This window comes from Sturnira hondurensis, unplaced genomic scaffold (genome assembly GCF_014824575.4).
Source record: "Sturnira hondurensis isolate 20B ecotype Veracruz unplaced genomic scaffold, ASM1482457v3 Scaffold0014814, whole genome shotgun sequence".
Classification (NCBI taxonomy): domain Eukaryota; kingdom Metazoa; phylum Chordata; class Mammalia; order Chiroptera; family Phyllostomidae; genus Sturnira; species Sturnira hondurensis.
The window spans coordinates 118,776-127,513 of record NW_028087445.1 but is presented as its reverse complement, the minus strand read 5'-3'; positions in this window follow the sequence as shown (position 1 = coordinate 127,513).

The window sequence follows — 8,738 nt, the reverse complement described above, 5'->3', positions numbered from 1 at the left end:
CGCCTCATCAATCCTCCTCTTCATACCTTCTACTGTGTTCTTCAGTTCAGAAATTTTATTTTTCATTTCCTCTTGGCCTTTGCTGATGGTTTCTATTTCCTTTTTCATGCTGGTATATTTTGCGGAGAGTTCATTGTAGCTCCCCTGTAGTTTCTGGTAGCTCATTGTAAGCTCTTTGAATTTCCTGATAACCAGTGCTTTGAATTCAATATCTGATAGTTGACTTGCCTCTATTTCATCTAACATTCTTTCTGAGACTTCCTCCTTTTGTTTCATTTGGGGATTGTTTCTTTGTCTCCCCATTGTTTGTGATGCTCTTCTTGTTGGCCTCAGCTTCTTAGATTGATCTGTTCTGGTACCCTGAGTTTATGGCGTGAGCTTCTGTGGAGGATACCTGTGGAATTCAGTGGTGCAGTCTCTTGTAGGTATCTTGGTCTTCTCTGTTCCCACTACTCCTTTGGTTGGTGTCCAGTGAGTCAAACCTTTTCTTCTGGTCTCACTAACTGCAGCAGCCTGAGGGGCTGTTATTGTGGCTCTTCTTGTACCTTGGTACACTCAGCTGGTCTTGCCAGTACCCCCCAAGATCCAGACTGGCGCCTCTCACCCGCGCCCTACCGAGAGCAGATTTTCTCCCAGGCTTCCCAGCCCTGGTCTGACATGAGGGTGTGAGCTCCCAGCCAGGCTTTCCTGTTCTTGCAGGCATGGGTGTGGACCTTTCCCTGTGCTGTGGCTGAATACACAGGGCTACTCACAATTCTCCCAAACCAACAGCAACAGCCTTGCTCCCTGTGTTTCCCTGTCTGCGCTGGCTGAGTAGGTATGGAGCTGGCGACTGGCTCTCTTCCTGGGGCCCAGCCAGCAGCCCGAGACTCCCCGAGATTGTTCGCCAGCCTGTGCAGGTCCTGCGCCACAGGGATCGCCTGGGAGACTCTCAATTCCCCAAGCCTAGGGTCGGCGCAGACCCCGCCCCACCGGAAAAGCACTGGCGACTGGAGGTTCCCCAAGCAGACGGTTTTCGCGGGGCCCCTTGGGGGCGGGATGGTGTGCACCACCGGCGGTCGAGGGAGCCGGGGGCCAGGAAGGCTTGCGCGACTGGTGGTTGAAGAGGCAGGTGCCTGCGAGGGCAGCTCAGGGGCCGGGAAGGCGTGCAGGACCGGTGGTTGACGGAGCCGGGCCGGTAAGGCGCGAGAGACCCGAGGTTCATGAAGCCGGGGGGCTGGGAACGCGCGCTCGACCTGCAGCCGGTCAAGCGGAAGATCAATGCTTGACTCACAGTGTCTCCCAGTCTGCGCCAGCTGAGCAGGGATGGAGTTGGTCTGTGCCACCTCGCCGCAGGGTGAGCAGGGATGGACCTGGTCTGTGCCGGCTGAGTAGGGATGGAGTTCGAAACTGACCCACTTCTGGAGGCCCTGCCAGCAGCCCAAGACCCCCCAGGACTGCTCGTGGGCAGGCACAGGCCCCTCGAAGCAGGGAATGCTCTGGCAACTCTCAGTTCTCCCAAGCCAGCAACCTGACTCCACGGGTTATCAGAGTTTTCTGGTTTACTTCCGAATGCTCAATCCTCTCTCTGACACTACTGGCAGACTGATCTCTTATGGTGTTTTCCAATCTGCGTCCTGCCAGATGGGGGTGGTGCTGGTGACCACTTCTCTCCCAGAGACGGTGTTGCCCACCCTCGGCTCTCAGAGACCGGCTGGCCGGCCAGGGCCCTGGCTTGGCCTGGCAGGGGGCCCGCCACCGCCTCTGCGCCACTCTCCTGTACCTTGTTGATCTACGGTCGTCTCCTCTCCTCAATCTCTGGTCAGTCAGTGTCCGCTACACTCTCTGAAGTCCTGCCTTCTTATATGCTGGGTCCCAGTTTGGCCTCTGCTGTGCTCTTCCGAAGATCAGCCAGGTCCTTCTCCGGTGCATGGAGAGAAGTGAGAAATCCTTTGTCCTACTCCGCCGCCATCTTCCCCCCTCTCCCTTCCTGTCTGGTTTTTATTTACCTGTTTGCAATTGCTGTGACATCCGAGGATCTCAGGTGAGCATGACAGTGTCTGCTCTCAGCTGCAACCGGTTCTACTCTGGAAGTTATTAAACAGTACCAACAAACAGTACCTTAGCTGGGTAGTTCAAGAGACAATTTGCATTGATTACAGTTTTCTAAGCAATATAAAGCACATATGACAATTAGAAGTGTTCTCGAAAACATCTACCATGATATAAATCAATTTATATTATAAAGGAAAATGATTAATTATGCAAATACTTTACATGCTCAGTTTAAAAGGGCATCTACTTACGCTTAAGTCATGAATGTATCTATTATACACAGTGTACAGAAAAAAAACAACATTGTAAATCACTAAAGAACCCGAAATACTTGAGTGACTCTCAGTCATCCAACTGGAGGGAGGGACCCATCAAAGAATGACTGAACAACAACGAAAACCCAATTATGAGAACCTACATACAAGGAATAAAGAGGAACCCAAGGGTATCCAGCACAGTAGACCAAAGAGACTGCACCACTGAATCTCACAGTTCTCATAACACAGAGGGTCACAACACAAAAACAGGGAGTCAAGGCCGATCAATCGAATGTACAGAAAGAAATAATTATAGTCACCTACAATGGGGAGACAAAAAACCCCTCAAATCAAAAGGAGAGGAAGAATCCCCAGAAAGAGTACTAAATGAAACAGAGGCAAGTAAACTATGAGACACTGAGTTCAAAATAATGGTTATAATGATGCACAATGAGCTCATTAAGAACTATTAGGAACTTCATGGAAGCTATAAGGAACTTACAAAAATAAAAACCTCCTGGCACACAAAATCCCTGAACCAGATGAGTTCACAAGTGAACTTCAGCAACATTTAAAGAAGAACTAATTCCCAGCCTTCTCCAAAAAATTATTCCAAATTATTCAAGAAGGAAGACTCCCAAACTTGTTTTATGAGGCCAGTGTTATCATAATTAAAAAACCATGTAAAGACACAACAAAGAAAGAAACCTATAGGTTAATACCTCTGATAAATATAATGAATATATCCACTCAACAAAAAATTGGCAATCCAAACCCATCAATACATTAAAAAGATCATACACCATGATCAGATGGGATTCATCCCAGGGATGCAAGTATGGTAGGATATTTGCAAACCATAAAGATAATACACCACATAAACCAAATGAAAGACAAAAAAAATCACATGATCATATCAATAAATGCTGAGAAAGCATTTAATAAAGTACAGCACCCATTTATGATAAAAACACTCAGCAAGGTTGGAATTGAGAGAGGATGCCTCAACATAATAAAGGCCATATATGAGAAACCTATAGTCAACATCATAACCAATGGGCAAAAGCTAAAACATTCCTCTACACATCAGGAACAAGACAAAGGTGTATGTTCTCATCACTTCTAGTAAAAATAGTATTTGAAGTTCTAGCCACAGCAATCAGACAGAAAAAGGAAATAAATGTATCCAAATTAGAAGTAGGAAGTAAAACTGTCATTATTTGCAAGAGGACATGGTAGTGCACATAGCAAACCCTATAGTTTCCACCAAAAAGTACTTGACCCAATCAATGAATTTGGCAAAATAGCAGGTTAAAAAGACAATATTCAGAAATCAAAGGCATTTTGTGCACACTAGCAATGAATTATCAGAAATAGAAACCTGAAAAACATTCCATTTACTAGAAACAAGGAAAAAATAAAGTACCTAGGGATAAACTTAACCAAAAAGGTAAAAGACCTATACTCAGAGAACTACAGAACATGGAAGAAGGAAATGGAGGAAGATATAAATGAGTGGAATCATATACTGTGTTAATGGATTGGAAGAATTAACATAACTAAAATGTCCATACCACCCAAAGCAATCTATGGATTCAATGCAATTCCTATTAAAATACCAATGGCATTGTTCACAGATCTCAAACAAATATTTCAAAAATGTATATATAACCAAAAATGATCCTGAATAGCCTCAGGAATGTTGAGAAAGAAGAACAAAGTAGGAGGGGTCACAATATCTAACTATGCTACACTGCCACTGTAGTCAAAACAGTCTGGTACTGGCATAAGAACAGACACATAGATCAAAGAAAAGAAATAGAAAGCCCAGAAATACACCCATGTCTCTATGGTCAATTAATATTTGACAGGAGTATAAAGTGGAGTAAAAATAATCTCTTCAACAAACAGTGTTGGGAGTGGTAGAGAGCTACCTGCAAAAACAAAACAAAACAAAACAAAACAAAACAAAACTAGACCACCAACTTGCACCATACCCCACAATAAAATCAAGATGGATAAAATAATTAAATATAGACCATGACACTCTAAAAGTCCTGGAGGAAAACATAGGCACTAAAATTCCAGATATCCCACTCAGCAGTATTTTTGCCAATATATCTCCTAGAGCAAGGGAGATAAGAGAAAAAGTAAACAATGGGACAACATCCAAGTAGAAAGTTTCTGCACAGCTAAAGAAAATATTATGAAAATGAAAAGGGATCCAATTGTGTGGAAAGTATTTTTGGCAATGACACCTCAGACTTGAATTTGATCTCTAAGTTATATAAAGAAAAATGACTCAACACCAGAGCGACCTATAAGCTAACTAAAAATGGTCAAAGGACCTGCACAGACACTTCTCCAAGGAGGACATAGAGACTGCCTAGGGACGTAGAAAGGATGCTCAACATCACTAGCTATCAGATAGATGCAAATGAAAATCACAGTGAGATACTACCTCATATTGAGGAGAATGGCCATCATTAACAAATCAACAAACAAGAAATGCTGGAGAGGATGTGGAGAAAAGGAACCTACTGCACTGTTGGTGGAAATTCAGACTGTTGAGGTCACTCTGAGAAACAGTATGAAATTTCCTCAAAAAATAAAAATGGACCTGCCATTTGACCCAGTGATTCTACTGCTGGGATTATACCATAAGAATCTCTGAAACACCGATTCAAAATAACATATACACCTCTATGTTTGTACCAGCATTATTTACAATAGCCAAGTGCCAGAAGCAGCCTAAGTGCCCACTGGTAAATGAGTGAGTGGATCAAAGGTTGTGGTACACTTACAGAATGGAATACTATAAAGCAGAAAGAAGTAACTCCTACTTTTGTGACAGCATAGATAGAACTGGAGAGCATTATGCTAAGTGGATTAAGCCTCAATGAAAGGTAAATACCATATGATCACACCTATAAAAGGAACCTAGTGAATGAAAACAAATGAGCACAGTAGAACCAGATTCATGGAAACATGGAATAATGTGTCAGTGGCCAGAGGGGAGGACAAAGGGGCGTAATGGTAGAAATAAGTGGAAGGGACTAGTCAAAGAACGTGTATGAATGACCTTGGACACAGCCAGCAGTGTGGGGACTGACAGTGAGAGTGGGACATGGATTGGTTGGAGGAGGGCAAATGGGGAAAATTGGGAAAACTGTAATAGAACAATAACATGTTTTTAAAAAAACCTAAGACATTTGAAGACTGGTCTGTGAATAGGCACATACTATGTATTTTTTGAGGCCTGCTTTAGACATCCTCGTGGACTTTGGGCAAGTCTGTTTCTGTCTGGGCTTCAGTTTCCTTTCCTCTTACTACTGTCATCTTCTGTCCTTCCTTGAACTTTAGCCCATAATCACTCATGGCAAAAGATATCAGCTCAGACCTGAGAAACTCATTTTAATGAATTTTATCATTACCAATGTTTTTCAAAAAAGTACTTATTTTTTCAGTGTTACTTTAGTCCTAAAACCCTTCAACCAATCCTCATTCTCTGAAGAATAAAATTCATATTCTGAAGGTGCACAGCATGCTTTGCTTTTTCATTATCTTACTTCTTTCTCTTTCTCTGTTCTCATCTCCATCTACTCCCTTTGTTGTAATTTATGGCCCTGATCCCCTACTTGAGTTTGTTGTAGTCACTTGTGTCTGATATCTGAGACCCTTTTCTTCCCCACTTTTTAGCCTATAATTCTCTCCTCTACTCAAGCCAAACCTTTAATCCAGCTTCAGGAACTTACTCAGGACCCATGTCTTCATGAAGATCCTCTCTAATTCCCCTATCCAACAACAAATTAAAGTAGGTATTTCCTCTGTGCCTATTTTCCTTTATGACAGCTTTATTAAAATGTTTATTGCATTTGATGATAAGTAGGATTCATATTAATTTATCCTAAAGGCTCTGATCTCTTTGGGGGTACAAATTTTGCCTTTTTATTTATTGTTGTATGATTGACAGCAACATCCTGGCAAGCAGAGACATTATGAATATAATATTCATAATGGAATATATATTATGATTGCCTCCTATAACCTTCATGTTCACCTGTTTTCAGTATACAGTACTGCATGTATGACTATTCTTTGTACCTGGCCATCACCCAGGAAGGCTCTTCTTTCTGATGCTGTAATTCCCATGCCATAAAAAGCTCTGATCTGTACTTCGTTGCATTGTTCACACTCATTAAGCCTGGTTTTTGCCTCTTCCCCTGTCTTTAGTAATTCGAGTCCTTTTGAGGGTACTGGTTTATTACTCAACTGCTGCCACCTCCTCCTCTGTACAACACCCAGCACTTTATGATTAGTGATTTTGCACAGACACATTCTATTCCCTGTCCCCACCCCAACAATTCCCTTGATCTATTGATATTATACTGCAACCATCTTAAAATAAGATCCACTTAGGTAAAGAAAAGAAGGTGATTTCTATCTACTCTCATGTAGGTATTAATACTGTGGATAGTCTTATACTTTTTTATTTTCACACTAATCAAAAATATTTCATCTTTCAAATACCCAAAAGCCACATTCACTTCCCTCACTGTCAGTTGAAAACTCCATCCTGCACCTAACTGGAAAAGTAGGATCATTTTTTCAATTTTTAAACTGTGTTTTAGGTATGTATTATATTTACTGATATTTTTGTCCTTTTCTTTGTTTTCAGAGAAACTTGTACACTCTGTGTATGTCTATTTCTTTTGGTTGTAACTCTGATCCTACTGGATCTTGCTTTTTTAAAAAATATTTATTTATTTATCTTTAGAGGGGAAGGGAAGGAGAGAGGAAGAGAAACATCAATGTATGGTTGCTTCTCATGCATGCCCTGCTGGGAACTGGCCCCTGCCAGGAATTGGCCTGCAACCCAGGCATGTGCCCTGACTGGGAATCGAACCGTGATCGTCTGGTTCGTAGGCCCATGCTCAATCCACTGAGCTACACCAGCCACGGCTGGACCTTGCTTTTTTAACTTAATCCCTACCCCTTTGGTGTATTTCAGCCTTTTCTTACCACTGTCCTCTTTCTTTTAAGGTAAAAATTTGAGTCCTAAAATTAACTTTGTATGATTCTGTTCCTATAAGCATAGATGCTGTTTGATAGGTGCCCTTAGTTCTACTTTTAAAATCTCTCGAGTAGAGTTGCTTTTAATTCCTCAGAAATACTTTCAACCACTTCGAGTGAATCACAATGGTTAAAATGATAATGACCTTATATGTCCAAAAATCTCTTCTCTGTTTCCACCTTATTCCACACCTGTGTAGCATTTTCACTCTGGTCTTGACTTTTTTTTTTTTTTTTACCAACTCTTTCTTTCCATGGCTCCAATCACCCTCTACTTCCTTTTCCTCAGAGCTCTCTATTATTTCCTATTTCTGGAAATAGGGCAGACTTGAGTTCTATTCTTAGGCAATTTGTCTTTTGACTTGCCACTTTCTTTCCCTGAAGATGGTTCATTTATTCTTTTGTCAGAAAAGAGAAATTCATTTCTACACTTGTACATGTGACTTTATTGAGTATCATAGTTAACTCATATCACATCTTAGACACATTCAAACTTACCATGTAGAAGACTTACCTGAGTATCTCCTTTCTAATTTCAGCTGTGTTTTCAAATTGGTTTATAACACGGATAACTTTTTAATCACTCTGGTATAGTCTACGATTCATTTCCCTGACTTCTCAGATCTCTCTTATTTTAATGTCAGTTTGCTTTCCATTGCCTAAGATGCCCAGCATCATTTCTGTAATTGAGGTCATCATAATGTTTCTTATAACAACCTATCTTTCTAGGCTGCCTCAGATAGTGACATAAAGACATGTATTCCAGAAAATTTCACCATCCATTTTTCTTTGAAACCTCTCATATCTTCCATATTCTTACTGAATTATATCACAATGAATGCTTGAAATCCAAAAGCAGCCATGACTTGACTTCATCAAAACCCTGTAACTTACAAACTCTGTATCCTCTATGTTTCCTAAAATACAGAATCCAACAAACATGGTGTATTGCTGTACAAACATCCATAATTCCTTCAGTCAAAATAATCTATTCACATTTGATTCTGTCTCAAAATTGTCCTCATTCTTGTAGATTCCAACTAGAATATGAGCTCCTTAAAGACAAGCAACCCTGCTCACACTCAGCAAATGTGCCCATTCCTCCAATGTAGTCATAACAAATGGTGCATGTTGAAGCCCAAATGTTACATTGATAGATATGTTTTGTAACAACAACTCATGGGGTTAATATATGGTCATTGCATATAATCAAATAGAAACACACATACTCAGATATGGCTTTCAATGTGAGCTCTTTGCAAGTAACAAAAATATAGATTTTGCCAGTTACTTAGTAGTATTTCAGTTTCTTTGTGGAAAATATAGAGAGGAAAGCTCTCCTGAGGTTTTTGTTATAATCATACAAGATTAAGT